Below are 27,237 nucleotides of genomic sequence, written 5' to 3'. Positions count from 1 at the left end.
TCTATAATTTCTGATCGAGGTACGTAGTCACTTCACACTTTTGGAGAGCAGTACAGTGTGAGTTGGGCACGCGGGTTGAGTTAAGCACAACGTTTCATCCTCAGACAGACGGACAGTCCGAGCGCACTATTCAGATCTTGGAGGATATGCTCCGCGCATGTGTTATAGACTTCGGAGGATCATGGGATCAGTTCTTGCCCCTTGCAAAGTTCTCCTACAACAACAGCTACCAGTCGAGCATTCAGATGGCTTCCTATGAGGCACTATATGGTAGACAGTGTCGATCGCCGATCGGATGGTTTGAGCCGGGAGAGGCTCGGTTATTGGGTACAGATTTGGTACAGGATGCATTGGACAAGGTCAAGATTATTCAGGATAGACTTTGCACAGCTCAGTCCAGGCAGAAGAGTTATGCCGACCGTAGAGTTCGTGATGTAGCATTCATGGTTGGGGAGAGGGTGTTGCTTCGGGTATCACCCATGAAGGTTGTAATGAGGTTCGGAAAAAAGGGCAAGTTGAGCCCTAGGTATATCAGACCTTTTGAGATTCTGGAGAGAGTGAGAGAGGTGGCTTGCAGGCTAGCATTGCCACGGGGATTATCATCAGTTCATCCGGTGTTCCATGTGTCCATACTTTGAAAGTATCACGGCGATCCGTCCCATGTGTTAGATTTCAGCTCTGTCCAGTTGGACAAGGATTTCATTTACGAGGAGGAGCCGGTGGCTATTCTAGCCCGGCAGGTTTGCCAGTTGAGATCAAAGAGTTATCCTTCAGTTCGAGTGCAGTGGAGAGGTCAGCCCGTCGAGGCAGCTACTTGGGAGTCCGAGTCAGACATACGGAGTTGATATCCATATTTTTTCACCAGCCCAGGTACTTTTCTATGCCCGTTCGAGGACGAACGGTTATTTTAGAGGTGGAGAATATGATGACCCGATAGGTCATCTTATATTTTAGAACCTAATTCTGCATTACGAGGTCTCAAAATCTCATCTTAGCCTTCCTCGATTTGCGTGCACAGTCAGAGTATTCTTCCGGGAGGCTTTTATGTTAAAAACTGATAAAAATAAGAATTTTTTCCTAGAAACTTCATTTGAATTGACTTCGATCAATATTTTTGGTAAACGGGCCCAGATCCGTGTTTTAACGGTCCCGTTGGTCCGTATCAAAATATGAGACCTGGGCTTATGCCCGAAATTTAATTCGGAGGTCCCTAGCTCGAGTTATGAATTTTTGAGGAAAATCAAAAGTTTGAAAATCTAAGGTCTTTAAGAATTGATTAAGGTTTGACATTGTTAGTACCGGGTCCGTATTTTTGGTTCCGGAGCCCGGTATAGGTCCAATATAATATTTATGACTTATCTGTGAAATTTGGTGTGAAATGGAGTTGGTTTGATGTGATTCGGACGTCCGGTTGTGGAAATAGAATTTTTAAAGTGTTCTTGAGAATTTCATTTGATTTGGTACTAAATTCGTAGTTCTAGGTATTATTTTGGCGATTTGATCGCGTGAGCAAGTTCGTATGATGTTTTTAGACTTGTGTGCATGTTTGGTTTGGAGCCCCGAGGGCTCGGGTGAGTTTCGGATAGGCTTCGGGGTGTTTTACACTTAGAAAAATCTAGTTTTATGCAGCTTCGGGTGCCTTTTGGTTTCCTTCTTCGCGTTCGCGAAGGTACTCTCGCGAACGCGAAGTAGAAACTGGGATGGCTGGGTTTTTCTTCTTCGCGAATGCGAAGGCTAGGTCATGAATGTGGAGTGATGGGGCTTTACCCTTCGCGAACGCGACCATCCCAACGCGAACGCGCAGTGTTTGGGACCTGGGGAGGGAGTCAATCACTCTTTATCTCGAACGCGAGCAAGGACTCGCAAACGCGAAGGCCAGGGGGCGTAGCCTTCGCGAACGCAATAAAAGTTTTTCGATCGTTAAGCTTGGCAAGCTCTGCTCTTTGCGAACGCAACAGTGTCCTCGCGAATGCGATGAACACTATCGCCTAGCTATTAAACAGTCCCATTACGGGACTTAAGCCATTCTTTCAACTTTTCAAAAGCCAAACGGCTTAGAGATGATTCTCCCAAGCTAAATTCTTCCCAAAGTGTTGGTAAGTGATTCTAAACCATTTCCTTTCAATTACCCATTACATTTCATGAATTTCTAACCTGAAATCTAGGATTTCCATGGTAGAAATTGGGGGTTTGGGCAGAATTAGAGATTTTTGGGAAATTGGGATTTAGACCTCAAATTGAGGTTGGATTCCAAAACCAATTGCATATTCGGGCTCGAGGGTGAATGGGTAAATGGATTTTGGTCCGAACCTCGGGTTTTAACCAAGCGGGCCCGAGGTCGATTTTTGACTTTTTGGGGAAAAGTTTGGGAAATCTAAATTTATGGAATGTAATTGATTCCTTTAGCAATATTTCATATTATTGAGTCATTTTTGAATAGATACGAGTGGTTTGGAGGTGGAGTCTAGAGGAAAAGCTGTGATTGAGTATTGAATGGCCTTCGGAGCGAGGTAAGTATCGTTGTTAACCTTGGCTTGAGGGATTAGGCATTATTCGCTTATTTTCTATGTGTTTGTATGTTGAGTACAACATATAGGTGAGGTGACGAGTACCTATGCGTTGTTGTTGAGTCATAACATGCGAGTGAGCCTTATTATTGTAATTGTGGTATTCCTTGATCATATTGTTCATGATTAGACTAGCTATTCATTATGTTGAACAACTCTTATTATGTTTTATGGAAATTGGTATTGATTGGGTATTGACTCAAAGTTGAGGTTAGTAACGTGGAATTGAATGTTGAAGTAAGACTTGTTCTTGATATTTCTATCTCCAAGTTGTTACTGTTCATTGTCTTGGTGAGGGAGAGTGTTAAAGCACGAAGGGTGATGCCATGCAACGTTTTATGAGTGAGTGATAATGCACGAAGGGTGATTTTGTGCCATGTTATGAGAGAGTTAATGCACGAAGGGTGATGTTGTGCCGTTTCTATTGTATCTTATGATGAGGTTGAGAGTAAAAGCACGAAGGGTGATGCCGTGCACTTTCCTTTACTGTGTTTACTTGTTTTTTTCTGTTAAAGATGTATCGATTGATCATGTTCTCATTCCTGTTGTGATTCCTTGCCATGTAATCCCCTCAGCATGTCCCCTTCCCAATATTTCTTGCCTTGCTTCTTTAGTTGTTGTTATTGTTGTATATATTGATATATATTGCACAGGTTTATTTGTAGGTGTCTTGTCCTAGCCTCGTCACTACTTCGTCGAGGTTAGACTCGACACTTACCAATACATGGGTTCGGTTGTACTGATATTACACTCTGCACTTTCTGTGCAGATTTTGGTACCAGACCGAGTTGACCCTGAGTCTAGCTGCTGGCGTGATCCGTTTGGAGACCCAAGGTAGTCCTATTGGCGTCTGTAGGCCCTGGCATCCCTTTCTATGCATTTCCTTTACTGTTTCATTTATATCGAGAACAATTGTATTTCCTTTAGATATTTACTTGTAGAGAAATCTTAGAAGTTTGTGAATTGTGACTCCAGATCCGGGTAGTAGTAATTAATGCAATTTTTATATTATTCCGCACTCACTATATTTTATCTTAGCTAATTTGCTGTTATTTACTGAATGGAATAAGGATTGGTTTAATGATTCTCCAACCTTGGCTTGTCTAGCAAGTGAAATATTAGGCGCCATCACGGTCCCGACAGTGGGAATTTCGGGTCGTGACATATATTTATTTAACTTCTAAAACAAGGTACTCATATAATCATTGTCAATTTGAATGACAACAAATAAATTTCTTGACATTCTCTTGAGGTTGCGCCCGTGCCTCGCACGGGCACTGCCTTAATAGTATATATATATATATATATATATATATATATATATATATATATATATATATATATATATATATATATATATACGAGGGAATAAGCAGGCAGTATGTCAACATGTCTGATTGGGATATCAAGGATAATTTGGTCATTTTGTTTAAATGGAATAGTATAATTGGTCAAAAAAGAATCCTACTATAGTTACTATATATATTTTTAACTATCTTGACTAAATAGTCTTTTGCTTATGTCACCATCCATAGCTACACATTTTTCCATACAATATCTGTTGTCTTAACATTATAATCTAATGTGGCCACCACATCCCTGTAACGATCCGGTTGGTTATTTCGAGTATTACAGCCCCGTTCTCCCATTTACTTCTCGCTTTATTCTTTACAGTTATTGTATGACTTGCCGGGGTAATTGGTTCGGGTCCGGAAGGATTTAGGAGTGAAATGAGACACTTAGTCTCATAATTGAAAACTTAAGTTGGAAAAGTTGACCGGATGTTGACTTATGTGAAAACGACCTCGGATTTGAATTTTGATGATTCCAATAGTTCCGTATGGTTATTTTGGACTTAGGAGCATGTCCGAAAAATTATTTGGAGGTCCGTAGTGGAATTAGGCTTGAAATGGCAAAAGTTGAATTTTTGGAAAGTTTGACCGGGGGTTGACTTTCTGATATCGAGGTCAGAATTTGATTCTGGAAATTGGAATAGCTCCGTTATGTCATTTATGACTTGTGTGCAAAATTTGAAGTCATTCCGGATTTATTTGCTATGTTTCGGCACGAGTTATTGAATTTGAAAGTTCAAAGTTCATAGATTTCGATTTGAGGTATGATTCGTCGTTTTGATGTTGTTATGTATGTTTTGAGGCCTCGAGTAGGTCCGTATTGTGTTATGTAACTTGTAAGCATGTTCAGACGGGGTCCCGAGGGGCTCAGGTGAGTTTCGGACGATGTTCAGATCATTTTATTGCATTTTTGGATTTTTGCTAAGCTGCTGGTTCTAGTGTGATCACATCTGCGACTGGTTTGCGCAGGTGCGATGGTCGCAGAAACGACATAGGAGTCGCAGAAGCGTGAAGGGGAGCTAGGCGTGAGGATCGCAGGTGCGGGTGCTTAGACGCACCTGCACAACCGCAGATGCGGTTCAAGTGCACAGAAGCGCGATCGCAGAAGCAGCTGAAAGACCGCAAGTGCGAGGGATTGTTGGGTCAGTTGTTTTCGCAGAAGCGAAGTTTTACCGCAAAAGCGGTGGTCGCAGATGCGACGAATTGTCTGCAAATATGGAATCGCTGGGCAGAAGCTATATTATCGAGGGTTTTGGTTTTTTCTTCATTTTGGGAGCTATGGAGCTTGGATAGAGGCGATTCTTGAAGCAATTTTCATCTTGTGGACTGGGGTAGGTGTTCTCTACTCATTTTTGATTTTATATCACGAATCTACCTTCGTTTTTGGTAATTGGATTGTGAATTTTATATAGGAAATTGGGGGTTTTGGCCTAAAGTTTCATAATATGAATTTTTGAGTTTTGAACATCGAATTGGAGTCGAATTTGAGTGAAACTAGTATGGTTGGACTCGTAATTGAATGGGTTGTCGGATTTTGTGAGTTTTGTTGGGTTACAAGGCGCAAGCCCGGGTGTGATTTTTGGCCGATTTTGGGTTTTGATTAAGGATTCGATCTTATCATTTGGAATTGTTTCCTTGGGATTTATTTAATGTATTTGAGTTGCTTTTGGCTAGTTTTGAGCTATTCGGAGGTCGCTACGCACGTGATGGCATCTTTGGAGCATCGCTTGGCTTGCTCGACATTAGTATTGGCTTGTTCGAGGTAAGTAACTCTTCTAAACTTAGTACTGAGGGTATAAAATCCTGAATTACGTGTTATGTAATTGGTATTAAGGTGACGCACATGCTATGTGACGGGTGTGTGGGCGTGCACCATGTTAATTGGGACTCTGTTATTTTTATGGCACTGTATAGTGGTCCTACTTTATTGATGTCCGTGCTTTCACCATGTGATAAAGTAATTGAGATGTCAATCATGCTAGACATCATGTTTAGGCTTTATGATGATACTGCTAGGACCCATAGTGGTCGTTTTTTGCTGTCATTTCACAAATTTTATTGATATTTCGTACTCAGTCATATTCATACATTCATATCATATATCAGTCTCAGTTGTTATTTATTGATACATTATATCATTGTTGTCGGGCTAGTTTCATGACATTGTGAGCCTATGAGTGAGACTGGAGAGATTGATGACTGATTGAGGATGAGGGCATGTTTGTGAGGATATTGATACTATAGCACGTGAGTTGTCCATGAAGATCCAGATATTAATACTATAGTACGTGAGTTATCCGTGCAGTACGTGAGTTGTCTGTACAGCACGTGAGTTGTCCGTGCGGATCCAAATATTGATATTATGGCACGTGAGTTGTCCGTGCAGCACGTAAGTTATCTGTGTGGATTATAACGCTTGGGCTGTAGGAGCCCCTCCGGAGTCTGCACACCCCCAGTGAGCGCAGTTGATTGTATATATGTATATGGATTGGGTTGCACGCAGCAACGAGCCTTATGGCTATATATATGTGGATCGGGTTGCACGCCGCAACGGGCGTAATGGTCATATGTGGATCAGGCTGCACACCGCAACATGTATTGTGCAGTGCCGAGTGATTGAGTGTGCTGAGCATTGAGCATAGTGAGAGGGAATGCGAGACAGTGAGATTGAGTACTCTGAGAGTGTGAGTACATGAGCTCATCATTGAGATGAATAGCATTTGACGTGCATACTTGTGATACATGCATAGAGATGCATTTCCTTCTGCTACCCGATTTTGGTGACATTTATGATTTTACCTATATCTTGACATATAGGCATAGAGACGTACTTTTCTTATGCTATCTGAAAATGAAACATCTTACTTGTTATTAAAAGGAGTTTTGGGAAAATCACAGTTTTCAAATTTACTCGTATTTTGGCATTTTCGGTAAAAGATTTGGGTTTTCATCGAGATACTTGAAAAGAAATGCCTATTTTTCTGGAACTGTGAACGAACTGAGCATTTTATTTCTGAGATACCTCTTTTGTTACTTGTACTATGCTGTTATGAACTGTTGTGGAATATTGGTGTTGGACCCGACCTTTGTGTTAGCTCGTCACTACTTTCAACCTAAGGTTAGGTTTGTTACTTATTGAGTACATGGGGTCAGTTGTACTCATACTGCACTTCTGTACCTTGCGTGCAGATGTTGGCTATTAATGTTTCTGTGTTCAATGGGAGCTGGATTTGAAGATGTACCTGCATCCCGGTTGTAGCTGCCTCTTGTTCATGGTAGCCTTAGATCTATAAAACTATGTTAATGTATTTGTTTTCAAGCAGATGATGTGTTTACTTCATTTCAGTTTTGTAAACTCTATTCTTAGAAGCTCATGATTTGTACTACCAGTCTTTGGGAAATGTATAAGATTCGGAGAATTTCTTTACTTAACTGTCTTATTAAATATCATTGGAATTGGATAGTTGTTAATTGGCTTACCTAGCGGGTTGGGTTAGGTGTCATCACGACTAGTTGAATTTTAGATCGTGATAATCCCGGCCCCACTCAAATCATATCTCATCTCTGCCTTACACATTTGTCAAGATAATTGCACCCTTTCATATGGAGTACTATATATTTGGGCCATGCTTGTGTATTTGAAGTTCATACCTAGTATGCTCCTTATTTTATAATCACGGGCCTTTTGAATAGAATAATTAATTCCTCGATATAGATGATTACATTATATTAGTTCTATTTGTCATGCTTAGATTATTCAACTAATAAAATATACTATATTACTTCCTCCGTTTCAATTTAGATAACATATTTCGCTTATCGAAAATCAAATTGTGTGAAGTTTGACCAACATTATAATTGTTTTTAATCATATTGACATGAGAAAAATTACAACTTATAGTACTTTTCGTATAGTTATTGAATATCTAAAATTTAATTTTAAAATATTGAGTTGAATATATATATATATATATATATATATATATATATATATATATATATATATATATATATATATATATTAGTTATAGTAACAAATAAATGAAGAGCTCATAAAAAATAAAATCTTGAATATAAAGAAATAAAAAAAAATCAATATTCCAATACTAAAGAAATATAATAATAATTGGATTAAGAGAAAACAAGGAGATCCCAGCGGCAGCAACATTACATTTTCATTTCTAAATCATATGTTCCCTTAGTTAGCTAATTTATATGTTTAAATTAGTTTATCTCTATTTTAATATTTGTTTTACATCGTTGAATGAAAGATCTTAAGATTATCAAAAAAATTAGTATCGCTTATTGTGATGACCAAAAGTGTCATCTTTAAATTTAATAAGTAATTCTATATTCTAAGACTTCGAAAAGTACCATGTATCATTCCTCGACTTGCGTGCGCAGTCCGTATAATTTTTCGGAAAATTTTTATGTGAAAAATGGATTAAAATGTAAAATAGAGCGTTAAAACTCAACTGAGTTGACTTTGGTCAATATTTTGAGCAACACAGACCCGGATCAGTATTTTGATAATTTTGGTAGGTCCGTATCATGATTTGGGATTTGGGCGTATGCCCGGAATCGAATTCTGAGGTCCCTAGCCTGAGATATGAAATTTTGATAAAAAATTAAAAGTTTGAAAGCTTAATGATCTTTAAGAAATTACTAATGTTGGATTTATTGACCTCGGGTCCGTATTTTAGTTCTCGAGCCCGGTATAGATCCACTATAATATTTATGACTTGTCTGCCAAATTTGGTAAGAATCGGAGTTGATTTGACGTGATTCAGACGTCCGATTGTAAAAATATAAGTTTTAAAGTTTTCTTAAAACTTTCTTTGATTTGGTATCTAATTCGTAGTTCTAGGTGTTATTTTGGCGATTTGATCGTGCGAGCAAGATCGTCTGAGATTTTTGGACTTGTGTGCATGTTTGGTTTGGAGCTCCGAAGGCTCGGGTGAGTTTCGGGTAGGCTACGGAATAATTTTGAACTTAAAAAATCTGGTTTTTCTGCAACTTCAGGCTTCTGGTATTTCCTTCATCGCGTTCACGAATGTACTCTCGCGAACGCGAAGAGCAAACTGGGCTGGCTGAATTTTCCTTCTTCGCGAACGCGAAGATTGGGTCGCGAACGCGAAGCTATGGGGACTTCACCCTTCGCGAACGCGACAAACTCAATGCGAACGTGAAGCTTTAGAGGCCTGGGGGAGGGGTATGTTGTCCTTCTACGCGAACGCGAGCACTAGCACGCGAACACGAAAGCCTGGGGGAAAAAGCCTTCGCGAACGCGAAGGAGGACTTGCGAACGCGAAAGCCACGGGCTGCTATTCATCGCGAACGCGACAGGCCCTTTGCGAACGCGAAGAAGGCCTGACGCCTGTGACTTAAAACAGAACCAGAATGGGATTTTTCCCATTTTTCACAAACCCTCAATTAGAACCCGATTTAGGGGCGATATCAAAGGAGTTTTTCACGATTTCGAACTGGGTAAGTGTTCTTTATCATATAGTGATTGTATTTCATAAATCTAAGTCTATATTCATCGTTTATTTCGGATTTAGATGAAAGAAATTGGAATTTTTGTAAAATCTTTCAAAAACGAAAAATTTAGATTTGAAGGTCCATTTGACATCGGAATTGGATAATTTTTGTATGGGTGGACTCGTCTCGGAATGGGTATTCGAATTTTCGTAAGTTTTTCTGAGATTTGAGACGTGGGTCCTACTGCCGAATATTTTATTGAATTTCGGATTTTTATCTGAAAAATTTATAAATTCATATGGAGTTAATTCCTATGATTCGTATTGAGTATATCGAATTGTTTGTGAATAGATTTGAAACTTTTGGAGATAAATTTTAAAGGAAAAGTTATGGTCGAGTAATTGATTGGAATTTGCAAAGCGAGGTAAGTATCGTGGTTAACCTTGACTTGAGGGAATAGAACCCTTAAATTATTTGTTATGTGAAATGCATGTGAATGACGTATAGGTGGGGTGACGAGTGTCTATACATCGTCAAATTAATTGTTTGCCTGCTTACTTGAAAAATCATAAATTGTTTTAAATCATAAATTAATTATTATAATAATTATTTCTCTCCTATTCTTTGTCAAATATTAATTCTTTAATTTCTGCATTAATTGTTACATGCTATTTGAATTATGTGTTTTAATTGTTATTTGACATTTAGTATATTAAATATTAAACTGCATATTTTCTCCCTGATTTCCATAATAATTTGCTATTTGTCATTGTTTATTTCATAATTAAATTATAATTATTGTATGTTTGTTGTCTTATAATTTTATATTAATTATTACATTTATTGGTGAAATTTCTTCTATAAGAATTGGTAAATGGATATATTGAAGGATCGGGTTGCACGCCGCAACAGACTTATTAAAAAGTCCATATTGGAGGATCGGGTTGCACGCCGCAACAAACTTATTAAAAAGTCCATATTGAAGGATCGGGTTGCACGCCACAACAGACTTATTAAAAGTCAATATTGGGGGATCGGATTGCACGCCACAACAGACTTATTAAAAAGTCTATATATACTTGATTGAAATAAATATATAACAGACTTGATTAAAATGAATATATTGGAGGAGCGGGTTGCACGCCGCAACAGAACCGAATGTGAATATATTGTGAGAGCGAGTTGCACGCTGCAACAGAATTGAATGTGAATATATTGTGAGAGCGGGTTGCACGCTGCAACAGAATTGATGGAAATGATAATTGATTATGACTACTGAGTTGGCTTCAATTATTATAAACGAGTTACCTGATTTATTTCTATTATTGTTGTTGTTACTAATATTGCGTACAGGTAATGTAAGTGACTCGCCTTAGCCTAGTCACTACTTCGTTGAGGTTAGGCTCAGCACTTACCAGTACATGGGGTCGGTTGTACTGATACTACACTTTGTACTTCTTGTGCAGATTTTGGAATTGGTCTCAGCGGCGTACCATAGACTTGCTTGGATTTCAGCTACTCAGAGGAGACTTGAGGTATAACTACACGGCGTTCGCAGTTCTGAAGTCCCCGTCTACTTTACTTTAGCTGTGTGTTTGTTTCCAGACAGCTTTATTTTATTCAGACCTTTATTTGTATTTATTCTAGAAGCTCGTGTGCTTGTGACACCAATTCTGGAATGGTATTTAGATACCGTTGTTTTTATGGATTATTCAATATATTTTAGACTTTACTTCCGCATTTGTTCCTTGTTATTAACAAATTCAAAAATTATTTTAAAAATAGATAATATTATTTTAACATTGGCTTGCCTAGCAAGTGAAATGTTAGGCTCCATCACGGTACGAATATGAGAATTTTGGGTCGTGACACTTATAAAAAAAATATTACACTTGAAATTTTTAATTGAAAATGATTAAGACATGTAGTGTTGCAAATGATTAGTGTTCAAAAAGTTAGTGGCTTTTTTTCGAGTAACCTTATGCAGTTTAACTTCAATCCCTACAAAAGGTTATGAACTACTATAAGTCATAATCAAGTTGAGTATATGTTGATTTTAGAATCTTTAAAAATTTTACACTTATCCGATAAAATAAACCTTTTATTCATTCAAAAATATGATTAAAATTGTAGAATAAATAAATAACATAAAAACAGAAAAAAGATTTTATCTTAATGAATTAAGGTAAAATCCTAAATTACAAACTTATAAAATAGCTAGCATAAGATACGAAAGGAATCAAGGATGATCAATTATAATATAGCAGACGCTTTTAAACTAATTGAATTGAAAATTCAAATGCGCCCCATGTTCTCAATTAATTTTTTTAAAAAAATATATATTAGTTGGGTGTTTTGCTAAAAAATTTCTACGTTGATAAATTATTTTCTAAGTTAGTTTTCAAATTTTAGTTAGATAACAAAACTATTCTACCTTTACTAATTATTTGAAATATTGTGATATTACAATATGTGTATATATAATATATTATTCAATTTAAACATTATGAATTTTGAAACACTTTGTTTTTTCAATTGGAGATAAGAACATTTCAGGTGGTTGTAGTTGCAAATAGACACATCGTTTGAAAATAATATTTAAAGTTATTGAAACTTTATAAAAAAAAAGCTACGAGTAATAGATCTTTTATTTCAATAAGATTCATGTGCTTTATGTGATTGCATCCAAATAGTGAGTGATTTTAGAGACATAATATTAATTAAATTTGTAAGTCCAAACAAGGAAATTGAATCATCAAAAATTCGTGTGAACTTGAAATATGAGAAATTAAAAGTTAAAGTTGGTGATGTTTTGTATTCAGCCAATTTTTCAAACGTAAAAAGAGGGAAAGTTTAATATTTTGGATAATTTTTGTCTATAGTCAAATAAGATTTAAATATTAAATATTTTTATAGGTGTATAATAGTCAATCGATTTAAGAAGACAAAAATAGATCGGAACAAACGATGTTCTTATAGAGACATTTGATCGTACAAAATACAAATACTTATATAACATAAAAACAAGTGAAGAAAAGATCATACGTCATGTAACTACTTCCATATATTAATATTTTGAACATAAATTAAAATACAAAACTTATTAATAACCTTTAAATTGGACAAAACGTATAAACATGTAGAAAAAAAGACACTGCAAAAATAAATCTCGTATCATATAATATAATTATTGGGCCATCTATACTTACTAGTTACCTTAGCCCGTGGTGAGCCCGGGCCCAATTTCAAAAATTAAAGCTTGCAAGAGTATTTTCTTACTTTGAACTTCTATTTGACTTTTAAAAATATATATTCCTATAAGTTCTTGAAGTCCAAGTGAGTCTTAGCATGTTAATCTTGTTTGACCTGTCAATTTTTTTTTTGTTTTTTAATTTTTATTTTAGAGAATTTAGCAAGTAAAATATTAGATTCAACTTTTAATTTGGTAATTGATTCTACTAATGAAAGAATTCTTATGCACATTATAAAATGAGATATTTATAGTGTGATGTCGTAAAGATTAGCTGATTAGACAATTTGATATTAAAAAGGCGATAACTACGTTTTGTAAAATTACTATACACATCGAAAATCAGAATAATATTTTTCATATAATGAGGTGACATAGGTACAAACAAAAAAGAAGGTATATAAAATTTTTAATGCACTGCATTCGACAAACCTCTAAATCTAAGTTTTAAATAATGAAGCTCTAGAATGCAATCATTTTCAAGGCTGAATGGGAAAATTGGCTTATTGTGATGGACACTTATGTTGGTTATTGCACATTCACACACGTTAACAAAATAGCAAATCTAATAGGGCCAGGGGAAGAGTTGGCTTTCATTAAAAGAATTACATTTTGTTGTTACTGGTATTCCACAGGCGCCTTAATTATCTTCTGATCTTCTTATTGAACTATCTTTTCCAAATGGTTTACATCATTATGGATTACGTTTTTCCTGTCTTCCCTTGGATGGACTGCTTGGTCAGTAAAGTAACTGACATTTAGGTATATTGGGATTTTAAGTTTGTGTAACTTAAATAGGGTGAATGAGAAATGAAGGGAAAATGCAATATTTGAGTTTCCTTTGGGAAAGGGACATTGTCCCATATCGGAGGAAGAAAAGACTTTTGATGGGTATATATACAATTGATCTTCTTCTAGCTCTTAAAGAGTTAAGAAAAAGGCAAGTCTCGCGCCGTCGTCGCTCGGCCGAGCTCGGCTACGGATTTGGATTGATTGATTAATCTTTTTGGACAAAATTCCTTTCAATTATTTAATTAATTAATTAAATAATTAACGAAAAATTCAATCCAGAATAACCCATGACCCGCGACCCGGTTCGGTCAGGCCCGTTTTCTTTCCCGGATAATTTTAAATATATTTTTTCCGCAATACTTCAAACACCCCTTTTCAACAGCCATGGCTGTTTCTGAAAGGTTGCAAACCTTTTCAGAAACATTGCCATCAACTCTATAAATAGAGTTTGAATCTCAGAATCTTTCCTTACGAAAGTTTCTGAGCTTCTTCTTCTTCTTCTGCACAATATTTTCTAGTGTGTTTTACGACCATTGAGTGGTTCGCAGTTCATTAGAGTTTTGGTACCTATACACTGGTGAGTTAAATCGTTCTATCCTGGGAGGATATATTCCAGCACCTCGGGTACTTGAGGGGAATAATTTCCTTAAGGACACACTGTGTATTCAGTGGGCTCGATTTATTCCTATATTGTTTTCTTGTTTTTCAGAATCTATTTCGTTAAACAAGTATTACTAACTTTCTGTTTTATTTTTTCAGAAAATTTAATTGTTTACTATAGCAATACAGAATAATAACAGGCTATATACATGACCAATTTAGTCATTAGTGAAACCGAAGTCAATGAAGGTACTACCGTAGAGAAATTGAAATCTTTGCTTCACATGAAAGGGAGAATTAACTAAAGAATGAGACTTCTAAGAGGAAGAACAACTTGCTCTGTTCCCTGCCAATTCGTGACAAATTTAGCATTATGCTACGAAGGGATTAAGCTAATCCACTTGAACTTACTTAGGAATCTTGAAATGAATTAATTCTATAAAGATATAGCTTCAAGAAATACTTGTTGCCCTTTGTCCTAATTTCAGGAAGCTTTCAATGTAACACATTGGCTTTGCTTATAACAGGACAAATAGTAGGCCTATCTTGCTTGACTACAATGGTCCTAAGATGCATGAGGATGAGGTTCATTTTCTTGTTGATTTTGATGTGATTAGAAAACTTGGTGCTTACTGAAACTTCTTTTTGTCATATCGATTCTTGCTTAACCCATACCTCTAAGTAAAATACTATTTATGGTACGATGGAAATCTAAGTTTTTCTGCTGATAAAATATAAGTGTGACATATTCTTGCTGCTTGTCAGGAATTTCACTTTTGTCCTAATGTTGGAATGTACTGTTTTTATTTACTAGAGTTTCTTAGATGTGCTAAGGATAGTAAAATAACCTCCTTATTATGTAAAAGTTCTCAAATAAGTTAAACTTGTTACAGTGCTATCTAGAATTTTGTTAGACAACTCAGAGGTATGAATGTCAAAAGCATGTGGATTTTTTCTTGGCAAAATAGCCTCTGACCATCTAAACTTGTACCCAATTGTCAACCCGGTAAATGAACTTAGAAGTTTTCTATTTTAATACTTTTACTTGACAGAATGAGTACTAATAAATGCCCCAGCTAAGCGTGTTCCTCAATCGCTATGACACAGTTGACACGTCATATTCTTAACCTATTATTGTTTGACAAGTGTAATTTACAGGTCCCAGTCATGTTTTACCAATTTATTAAAATTTTAAAAAAAATCTTTCTCTTTTTCTATACCATGACAGCCCCACCATCACCATATGCTTCATCCACTATAGACATCATCCTCATCTACTCTAAAACCCCCTCAAATCAACTATGAACTCCATCTTTCTTCATTCTAAAACTTCCAAATCAATTAAAAAAAATACCAATTTCTTAATATTTTAACTTTTTTTCTTTCTATTCGTATTCGCTATACCTGCTAGGATCTTGGGGGCGAAACAAATTGGGGAGTTGCATAAGATATATGGCAATTCCGATAGAATTCAACTCTCAAAACCTCCAACATCCAAATCTGCAAGTGAGAGAAGCACAATCAATTCGCCCCGAAAAAATCCACCAGTGACCTCATCAAAACCACCTTTGATAATCATCACTTTTTTATCTTTAACTGCTAAGATCAATCAAAATCACAATCCCTGAAAAATCAAAAAGTTGTACAAAATTTTCATTATAAGAAAAAAAAATTAATCGTGAAAAGAAAAAGGAGGAGAAATTAAAGGGGAATTAGGGGAGGTGGAGGGACCGACGTTAATGGGGAAAAGAAAAAGGGGAAGAAAGACGGGGGATTAGCGAAGGTGTAAGGAAAGCAAGTGAATGATTTTATATTTTCTTTGTTTCTTTATTGTTTATAGTTTTAGTTTTTTTCTTAAAATGAATACTAGCATAGTTACGCGCCTTACAAGCATGATTTGCATGTATCTCTGCTGCATCAACTATGTCATCACCACGTAAGTATGGTCAATGGTCAAAGTAGTTTATTAATGTGAAAATGATTAAGTTGAAGTGTTCAAATAAAAAAATTTTAAGTTCATTTACCGATAATTGGATGCAAGTGTAAGTGGCTCGGAGGTCATTTTGCCTTTTTTTTTTTTCTTTCACCATATTGATGTTAGAGACATAAAAATTGTAAAGTTCACCAAAAAAATTTCATAGTGTTTCTGTTATCTTTGACATGTAAAATGGGTCACCGGCTTAGATGATACTTTGTGCAGCTTTTTACTTCCTTTTTTTACGGTTATAACACATAGAAGTTCCATTTTTCCCGCCTATTGGAGCTCCTCCGAAGCCTTTTGATTATCATTTGGTTATTATTCAAGCCAGTATTGGTGGTTTGGTGTTGCTCCTTGCTTCTTGTGTTAATTGCAAAAGCAAGATATACAAATTAAAGTCCATGTTCAGCTGAATATTATACAAGGGCTACTTTGGTTTCTCCAAAATTTTACTGAAAGCTAGAGCAACTTGACCGGTGGTGGCAATATAAGAACTCCCCGGTACATACTTACTAGCAATTAATCTGCCTTCCGCCTGCTTCTGTTCATCTTCTTTCTCTCTCCACTTCATCTTCAGATTTAGTTTACCGATTTTGCTGCTACTTCCGACATCACCGATTATTGAAGGTCTTTGTGCAGGTAAGTTGGTGCATTGATTTGAACGGTATTTCTTGATCTTCCCCCCACTCTGTTTTTTTCATGCGTTGCTTCTGGGTTTAATAAGTCTTAAGGAATCACCAACTGTTTGCTAGATCTCAATTTGTTTTTTATTTAGCAGCTTTTCTTTCAGTTTGCCTGCTATGTGTTTGTGAAATTGCCTTCTAAAAGTTTATCTTCCCATGTCACAATGCCAAGCTGAATCAGGATTCTCACTTATCATATAAAATGTCAAAATTGAACCTCCCATGAGCACACATTTGAATGTATCAGTTGGAACGATAGTCATTTCACGCAAATATATGGCTGAGTACTTGAACTGTGGTTAAGATGGTATTAAAGAAGAAGTGACTGAAGTAGAAGAAATTTAAGCTATCTTTGACTAATAGTGCCATTATTCTGTCACAACAAGTTTTCAACTGATCTTGGAGTTTGAGAAAGCTTATGGAAACTTGCCTTTGTGGTTCTAGCTTAAAATAGAACTCCCAAATTCTGAAAGAGAGGCCAGCATGTATTACAGTAGTCATTACCTATTAATCATTAATCACTAGCTTTGTTAGAGCCTTGGAGATAAAGCAGCATATGCTCTTTCCTTAAAACGATGAGAATGAAGCTTTACCACTGATATTTTCTATACCAAATAAGGCTATTACAGGTACTCGCACAAGATTTACTTTGCTTTTATGATTATGCATTTTTTGGTGAGCTTGTGGTTACTAACATCTTATTGATAAATAATTAGTAGTATTATAAAATTTTAACTTGGCCAAACAGCAAGAAGATGAGTAATGCTAACTCCACTTCACTCATAGATAAGAAATGCATTAGAGAATGAAATAAGAGTCAAACTAAACATAAATGAGAAAGTGGAACCGAAACAAAGAGATTGTCTGTATTGCTTTTTCATCTGAAACAGAATTGAGAGCATTTTATGACTCTTTGTTCATCGATTATGCTTTGTCGATGCTTCTCGCAACATCGACATCTACATCTTTGCTATTTACTGAAAAGAATTTCCATTAAATTATGCTTTATAATATTGAAAGATGAATTTACATTCTCTGTAAGTGCAGGTATATCAACTAACCATTCTTTCAGCTGGTTTGATCAAAAGTTGCGCTACCAATTATATCCTCTGGCTTTACAACATCGCAAAGCCCTTGGGTTCTGCAAATACTACAAGCATTTTTCTGAAGTCATCCAATGCTACCTGCCCTCACTTGATCAAGAAAAATATAGAACTTTCTTACTCAACTGATACGCCTATCAGGTAATTGCCACCGGCTTGGTATTGACAATCACTCAAATGCTAAGCAAGCATGGTGTTGTTCGAAAGTTTGTTGAATTTTACGGTAAATTTTAATGTTTGTTGTGATGACTATATATGTGAAATGTTGGTATTTGTTGTGACATGGTTGCACAACTTGCACAAGAAATTCTAAGGATTTGGATGAATCAGTTGAATCTACTATATCAGAAAATGGTAACTTCTTGTGATAAACAATATATGTGAAATACAATACACTATTATGCAAACTGTTGGAAAGCCGGGCCAATTCTACACACTTTTATATAATTATACAATATTGTATAAAGTTTATACAAAAATTGGACTTTGTTTCTTTTAAACTTCAACTCACGAAATTTCATATGAGATAGGTCTAAAACGTCACCAAATCGATCTCAAACTCAAGGACGAGCTTCACCCAAATAATTTCAGCAATATTTATCAACACTCATTGAATTTTCTTTGCTAATATAAACCTTCCTCAATTTGTACAGAAAACCTCAGAAATTGGAATAGGCTCCAAATCTCAGCTAAACCATATGTCACGACCCAAAATTCATTAAAGGTCGTGATGGCGCCTAACACCGCTGTCAGACAAGCCAACAATAATTGATTAACTTAATTACTCATTTTTAGTATTTTCAAATCGTAATTTCCTTCGATTAAATAGTAAAAGATAGAACTTACGGAGTAAATGATAATATTTTGACAACTAAAATACTGAACAACCCATAACCATTCCCAAAACCCGGTGTTACAGGTGCATGGGCATTTACTAGGGAGTAAAAATAAAATACAACATCTGTCCAAAATACAAATTAGACAGGAAAGATATAAATAACTCTGATGGAGACTCTGCTGGCTGCGGATCGTAATATAGAATACAGCTCGCCTAAGTCCCCGCATTAACCACACCTCTGCGCCCACAAGGCCACTAGACATATATGTACCTGCACAAAAATATGAAACAAATGTAGTATGAGTACGTAAATCAATACGTACCCAGTAAGTATCCAGTCTAACCTCGAAGAATTAGTGACGAGGGGTCGACTCTGACACTAACTATGGGCTAACAATAAATATCGATAATATAATTAAGCATGGATTGTATAGAATGGTTGTAAAATCAATAACATGAAGTAAGTAAACAATTCTTTTGTTAATAGGAAATTTCAAAAATTATTTTCATCATTTAACAATTTGTATCTCAAGCCAGTGAAGCAATATCAATTGTTATAAATTCCAAAGCAACCAATTCAATCATGCACAAATCATGTCGAGGTCGTACGGCCCGATCCAACATAAATATTTAAACTGTGCACTGCCGAGGGTCGAACGTTGCGAACCATAGATGCATCTATCTGCTATCGAGGCGTTTGGCTCGCTCCACAAAAGAAAATACACATTAAACAACCAATTCAAGATTTATTAAGGGAAAAATATTCCAAGAATTAAAAATTCCCATTTAACGGTCAAGTAAATGAAGTTTAACCTTTTTACAATTCCTTTATCGAATTTCTAAGTGTTTTAAATAATTAAATTAACAAGTAGGGGGCAAACATCGCAAGTACAACATGATATGGGTCCTAGACTACCCGGACATAAGCATAATAGTAGCTACGCACAGACTCTCGTCACCCCGTGCGTACGTAGCCCCCACAAATAGAAGCACATAATGATTTGATTCACCTATGGGGTTAATTCCCTCTTACAAGGTTAGAAAGAAGACTTACCTCGTTCCGAAATTCCATAACTGGTTCCAAAAACCTTTCCAACAGCTCCAACTAAAGCCCAACGCTCCAAAACTAGTCAATAAATGTACAAATTCATAAATATATACTCTAATACTCATTATAATCCAATTTATAACAATTTTCAACTCTGTTCGAAAAGTCGATAAAAATCACCCTCGGCCCACGTGCTCGGATTTCGAAAATTTTCGAAGATAACCATTACCCATAACCTCACGAACTCAAATATATAATTTATTCTCAATTTCATGTCCAAATTCGTGGTCAAAATCCTAAAATACTAATTTCTAGGTTTTCCACCAAAATCCCAAATTTCTACAAATTTTCATGTTAAAATCTATATATAATCCAAGTATTTAACTCAAAATACACGGGAATCACTTACCTCTTTAATGTTGATGGAACCCTCTCAAGATGCTCTCAAAAATCGCCTAAGTCCGAGTGGGAAATGAGTTAAGTCCCGAAATAAATGCCCTTGCTCCAGTCGCAAACGTCGCATTTGCGACATCTGGTTTGCAAATGCGATGGTCGCAATTGCAATAAAAGCATCGCAAATGCAAAGGAGAGCCACCCCTACCAAGGTCGCATTTGCGACCAAAATCTTCGCAAATGCGAACCCCTCAGAAATTTCTCACCCTCGCAAATGTGAACTCCTTCCTCGCAAATGCGCTCTATGTCCAAATCACGCTTCTTCGCAAATGCGAAGCCTTTCTCGCAAATGTGAAGCCTTTCTCGCAAATGCGAGGTTTGCAAAGGCGAACAAATTCGCGAGACCTGCAACAGTTGCCAAGAAACACCAAAAAAACTAAAATTTTTCTCATCCTCCCGAACGTCCGAAACTCACCCGAGCCCTTGGGGCTCCACACCAAATACCCACACAAGTCTAACAACATCATACAAACTCGCTCGAGCGATCGAAACACTGAAATAACATCAAAACCCACGAATCGGACGCCAAAACGCATGGATTAACTCATGAACTCAAAAACTTCTAAAAATACTCCCCGCGCATCCGATTCCTATCAAATCAACTCGGAATGACGTCAAATTTTGCGTGCAAGTCTTAAATGACATTACGAACCTACTCCAACTTCCGAAACCGGAATCCGAACCCAATATCAAAATTTTTACCCTCGGTCAAACTTTTCAAAAACACGTCAAATTTTCAACTTTCGCCAAATGACCCTAAAATGACCTACGAACCTCCAAATCTACTTTTGGGTGCCCCTCTAAATCTAGAATTACCATACAGAGCTATTCCCAGGCTTGGAATCCCAAATGGACATCGATAGCATTGAAATACACTTCAACCCAAATTTATGAAATTCTTTCGAAATGCCAACTTTCCACAATAGGCGTCGAAACACTCCCGGATCATCCAAAACCCGATCCGGACATACGCCCTAGTCCAAAATCATCATACGAACCTGTTGGAACTTTAAAATCCCGATTCCGAGATCGTTTACTAAAAAATTACACCTTAGTAAATTCCTCCAACTTAAAGCTTCCGAAATGAGAATTTTCTTTCCAAATCAACTCTGAACTTCCCGAAATTCAATTCTAACCACGCGTACAAGTCGTAATACCTGAAGTGAAGCTGCTCAAGGCCTCAAACTGCCAAACGACGCGCTAGAGCTCAAAACGACCGGTCGGGTCATTACATTCTCTCCCACTTAAACATACGTTCGTCCTCGAATGTGCTAAGAACTGCTCTGGAGTTGTACGAAATCACTGTTTAACACCCCGTGCACCTACCCGTGCTACCACAACCCAGTTGAGCACATTAGCTTGAGCCAGTCTGAAGATCCTCCCTTTTATTTAGTCAAATAAGCCTTAGTGCCAAATTCCAACATCCAGAATTCTCCACCAGGCCTGTTTCCAACATACGGACACCGTATCAATCACTACCCGATGCACCAATACATGATTGCATAGCTTTTCTAAATTCACACCATGCACCGTATAATTCTCATGACCATAATAACATCCTCTGATAACAATAGCCGACGTTCCACGAATCTGATGCCCACAACACTCCTCATGACATATATAAGTCATGTTTCAACTCTTGCAATGCTTCCACAACGGAAGAGGTGTAAAGATTCATAACCAACTGTCGTGTCAACAAATCATTGAGTTTCTCCTCTTGACAAGAACCATTACCTCATTATGAACCAAATAACGATATTTGCTCTTTAATATGCTTCATATAAATTTGATCGCACTGATCCCATATCTTATAATATCGTCTCATCCAGTATAAGCTGCTCAGGCAATAAGCCACCTCAGATACTGCCAAAATTCTCATATGCCACAATGTGCCCACAAGCTACAAACTCGAATGTGATACATAAGGAAAACGAACTCTGGAAAGAAATACTCAACCCACGTAACTAATTTAATCACCGAAAAGATGTTATGAACCTTCCTCAGAAATGAGACACAAAACACACAAGAATAGCTATGGGAAACTGTACTCAACATCAAGCAGATGCGGCGTGCAACCCGATCCACGCATGATACCGTTACGGCGTGCAACCCGATCCAACCATGATACCCGTGGCGGCGTGCCACCCGATCCACACATAATAATCTAAAGAAGACACGCATATAGCCGTAATGCTTATACTCACGAAATGCCCGAATATCAACCATAAGCACACCAAGTGCATAATACAAATTCTGGGGAGACGGGTAGCGTCATACGCTATAAAACTTAAGCACAACTAAGGTGCGATATATGATCTGCATCTCGAGAGCCATCCTGCTCACATAACACCACCACTACGCGGGACATCAACACATTGTACAAATAATCAAGCCGTCTCACAACTCACATGGCACCATAGAGTATTACATGAAATAGCTGGCGACGAAATTAACATCCCACGCCCGAATACTCTTCCATAAGGAATGATATGCTGAATGAACACACCCAGGCTGGTGTAGAGTACACATCCACATTTGGACCCATCAACGGACCTCAAACTGATTCTGATCATACCATGCTTGGGCAAATAACCTCTCAAGGATCCACAATGACCCTTTTCCCATGACACGCAAGAATAACCGTCGAATCCGGAACAAACTTCCACAATTCACAACCAACTGAATAGAGCACCTTTTCAGGCCTAAACCCTCATATTAGGGATAGTACAAAAATCTCCACATTTGGTTTCAATATTTAATCAATCAAGTGACTACATGTCACACTTATACAATTTTTTTGCGGAATACGCTCCCCCGACCTTCCACACCGGGTAACAAGTCTACACATCCATACCACCGGCCATACTAATATTGTAGGGCAAATCAAAAATCCGCAAATGAGTACATAAAGCCTCTCACGTAGGACACCGATCCCAGGTGACGCTAAAGACGATATCAGCTTACTCTAAACATCTGAATCCTTCCCTGTTCATCCGAGCTCGTGACATCCCTGTCAACACCGAACTGCAACCTTGATCCTCAACTTTTAAATTTCATGTCGCTTACCGCACCTACCTTACAAATACGCGAGAACCCAAGAATTTTATCATAACTCCTGAACCACTAATAGGATACACATTTCATCATATAGAAACCTTTTACTTTACTCATTTCAAGAGAACCATTGCAACACGTGTCTGAATTCCCATAACGGAAAAAACTACAAACCTCAAGTAGTGGTCTAAACCACCATAACCCTTCTGGGATCCATCTACACATAACAGACCATAATAAATCGAATGCCTCCAAGTAAAATCAATTACGGTGGCCGTCAAGCCTCGCATGTACCGCCACAACCACCTGTAAAACTTAACACGTTGAAGGACTGATCGTTGCCACATAATGCCAATTCAATCATTGCTAACCGATCCGACTTCTTCTAATTTACTCCGGACATGCCTTAGGAATAATAATATCTTCATTCAAGAAATGACGAACCTAATTCGCACTCATCCAGAAGGACCCTATTTCACGAGACCACGTTGTCTCAAAACCCACAAACCATCTCATACCCTCCTTGTGCGCACATTCGCATCTTCAACCGGTACACCCATTCTGATATTTCCTTTATGAATCCAGAGTTATTTTCTCCCATTCCTCCAGTGCTGCACCGCAGACCGATGATAACATAGAACACTCCAAGCCCCTTTTCGTAATCTGCTGCAATGCTCGATACTTAACCATACTACGGACTCAAAATCCTTAGGAACCGCACTAGGACCATTGTTGAGAGTCACCCACTCTGACTTGTCCCCGAATATGATCAAACTCCAAGGCTCTGCTAGCACATGAACGCCCTCTCAAAGAAGCACCCGACTGAATCACCTTTCTTGTACATCACATCTACACGAAGCATAAATCCTGAGTCTTCCCAAAGACTGAACATGAATCGATTAAGGACAAATATAGTACACATTTCCCCCAAATCCTTTGCTCGAATTACCACTGATGTTCTCTTTCCTTAGCCGTAATAACCTACCAATATGCTGATAACTAGAAACCTCACAAGTAGACAACCATGCAATCCAATCGTAGACGGTGGTGCTCTCCCACTTAGCCTGAAGCTACAATTACATAGCCCTGGAACCCACCAAGATTCCTTCTTCCCCACTGACATGACCTCGCGCAATCGACCCGCCAAATTCCTCAAAATCTTTCTGTTACACATTTTATGAACACTCTAAATCACTAGCATGCTCACAGGAGATAACCCACCTGTGGAAAGTCCTTGCCGACACCTTCCAACAACGCTGCACTGAGTACAATTACTATAAAATCCTTAAACCATCCTGAGCATGTGCTCATTCACCGGTTTGTACAAGACCGTTCACTCCTCATGGACACCAACTAAAGGTGCGTCAATACATTCCAATCCAAAGTCATGTTGTATCCTTCTTCATATCAAGCAACTCATTTCCGTCGTATCCAACCTTCCTCCGTATAGCAGCCAATATTCCAAATTAAGCCCGTAAACCTAGTCACTGTCCACCATGAATCCCAAATCACTCTAAACTTTCCTCAAGGCGTGCAACTATCCTACCACAGAACCCATATGTTACTCTGCCACTCCCACTTTCGTCAAACCCTCTCCTTTAGGCAACTTCCCGACTTCTGCTTTTCATACTTAACCTACTAGTAATTCAACCACCGCGAGACTCCCTTCTGCCATGTCCTTCCTCATCCTTCGCTGCCCAGTTGTTGCCTTACATCAAAATCCATCTCTGTAGCACCTGGATTAATAGATCGCTACCAACTTTAAACCTCCCGGAAGATCACCTTTCTCGAGCCACCAATATTAGGAACACCGATTCGATTATGAACCACAGCACATCGCGATCTCTGACAGCCGCTTCCCCGACACCATTCCACCATACCGTACCCCGAAGGCGAATTGAAGAAAATCATAACACCGGCGAACTTAACACATTCAACAAGGACAACGACGCCACACCACAGATGAAAATTTCGCCATGCTCAAAAATACCATGTCTCATTACTCCATCAACCCAACCCCGAATGTTCATAGTCCGATTGCCTTTCCTCCACTGGAAATAAAATGCTGAACCTCTGAATCCTGCACTGAGAAAAACCTCCTTTCAATTTATTCACTGCCCCTGACACATAGACAAGCATTTTACCATTACATCAATACTATGCGATAACAACTCATGAATCATCATAACAACTAGGTCCCAACTTCAAAACCATAGGAATTACTGATACTGAGCTGAAACAACAGGACAACCTTCCACAAAGCGACGACCAAAGCCCAAGAAATTACGCATGGAGAAACATCCTGCACCACATCTGTAGTACCATTAAAATTCCTCGATTCCCAATAGATAACCAGCGCTTCATGTCGCATAAGATTAAATAGGAAAGAAATAAAAGCACAAGCCTCAAAGGAATCGAATCGCAAAATGAGGAATCAAGAAGGGAAGTGTTCCTAACAGCCCGGTAGCCTCTCGAAGATAAGTACAGACGTCTCCGTACTGATTCGCAAGACTCTACTAGACTCGCTCATGACTCATGAGACCTAAGTGAACCTAGTGCTCTGATACCATGTTCTCACGACCCAAAATCCATTAAAGGCCGTGATAGCGCCTAACACCACTGTTAGGCAAGCCAACAATAATTGATTAACTTAATTACTCATTTTTTAGTATTTTTAAATCGTAATTTCCTTCGATTAAATAGTAAAAAATAGAACTTACGGAGTAAATGATAATATTTTCGCAACTAAAATACTCAACAACCCATAACCATTCTAGAAACCCGGTGTCACGGGTGCATGAGCATTTACTAGTGAGTAAAAATAAAATACAGCATTTGTCCGGAATATAAATTAGACAGGAAAGATATAAATAACTCTGATGGAGACTCTACTGATTGTGGATCGTAATATAAAATGCAGCTCGCCTAAGCCCCCGCATTAACCATACCTCTGCACCCACAAGGCCACTAGACATATATGTACCTGCACAAAAATATGTATTAAGTGTAGTATGAGTACGTAAATCAACGCGTACCCAATAAGTATCCAGTATAACCTCGAAGAAGTAGTGACGAGGGGTCGACGCCGACATTTACTATGGGCTAACAATAAAATATCGATAATATAATTAAGCATGGATTGTATAGAACGACTCTAAACTCAACAACATGAAGTAAGTAAAAACCTTTCCAACAACTCCAATCGAAGCCCAACTCTCCAAAACATAAATGTGCAAATTCATAAATATATACTCTAATACTCATATAATCCAATTTACAACAATTTCCAACTCCGTTCGAAAAGTCGATAAAAATCACCCTCGGACCCACGTGCCCGAATTCTGAATTTTTTTGAAGATAACCATTACCCATAACCTCACAAACTCAAATATATAATTTATTCTCAATTTCATGTCCAAATTCGTGGTCAAAATCCTAAAATACCAATTTCTAGGTTTTCCACCAAAACTCCAAATTTCTACAAATTTTCATGAATTTCTATGTTAAAATCTATGTATAATCCAAGTATTTAACTCAAAATACACGGGAATCACTTACCTCTTTAATGTTGATGGAACCTCTCTCAAGATGCTCTCAAAAATCGCCTAAGTTCAAGTGGGAAATGAGAGAAATGAGCTACGTCCCGAAATAAAAGCCCTTGCTCCAGTGGCAGACGTCGCATTTGCGACATCTAGTTCGCAAATGTGATGGTCGCAATTGCGACAAAAGCATCACAAATGCGAAGGAGAGCCACCCCTGCCAAGGTCGCATTTGCGACCAAAATCTTCGCAAATGCGAACCCCACAGAAATTTCCCACCCTCGCAAATGTGAACTCCTTCCTCGCAAATGCGAGCTATGCCCAGATCAGGCTTCTTTGTAAATGCGAGGTTCGCAAATGCGAACAAATTCTCGTATTTGCGAGACCTGCAACAGCTGCCAAGAAATACCAGAAAAACTGAAGTTTTTCTCATCCTCCCGAACGTCCGAAACTCACCCGAGCCCTCGGGGCTCCACACCAAACACCCACAAAAGTCTAA

The 27,237-nt window shown here is 37.7% G+C and overlaps 1 long non-coding RNA gene across 1 annotated transcript; it reads left to right on the top strand.

Moving 5' to 3' along the window:
• Positions 1–15,730: 15,730 nt before the first annotated feature.
• LOC104112564 (uncharacterized) lies at positions 15,731–18,213 on the top strand. The gene is made up of 2 exons (XR_690021.4): positions 15,731–16,659; positions 17,751–18,213. It is a non-coding gene; the product is annotated as an uncharacterized lncRNA (long non-coding RNA).
• The last annotated feature ends 9,024 nt before the right edge of the window (positions 18,214–27,237 follow it).

This window comes from Nicotiana tomentosiformis, chromosome 3 (genome assembly GCF_000390325.3).
Source record: "Nicotiana tomentosiformis chromosome 3, ASM39032v3, whole genome shotgun sequence".
NCBI classification, from domain to species: domain Eukaryota; kingdom Viridiplantae; phylum Streptophyta; class Magnoliopsida; order Solanales; family Solanaceae; genus Nicotiana; species Nicotiana tomentosiformis.
The sequence above is the reverse complement of the archived record's forward strand: the minus strand, read 5'-3'. Positions and strand labels throughout refer to the sequence as shown.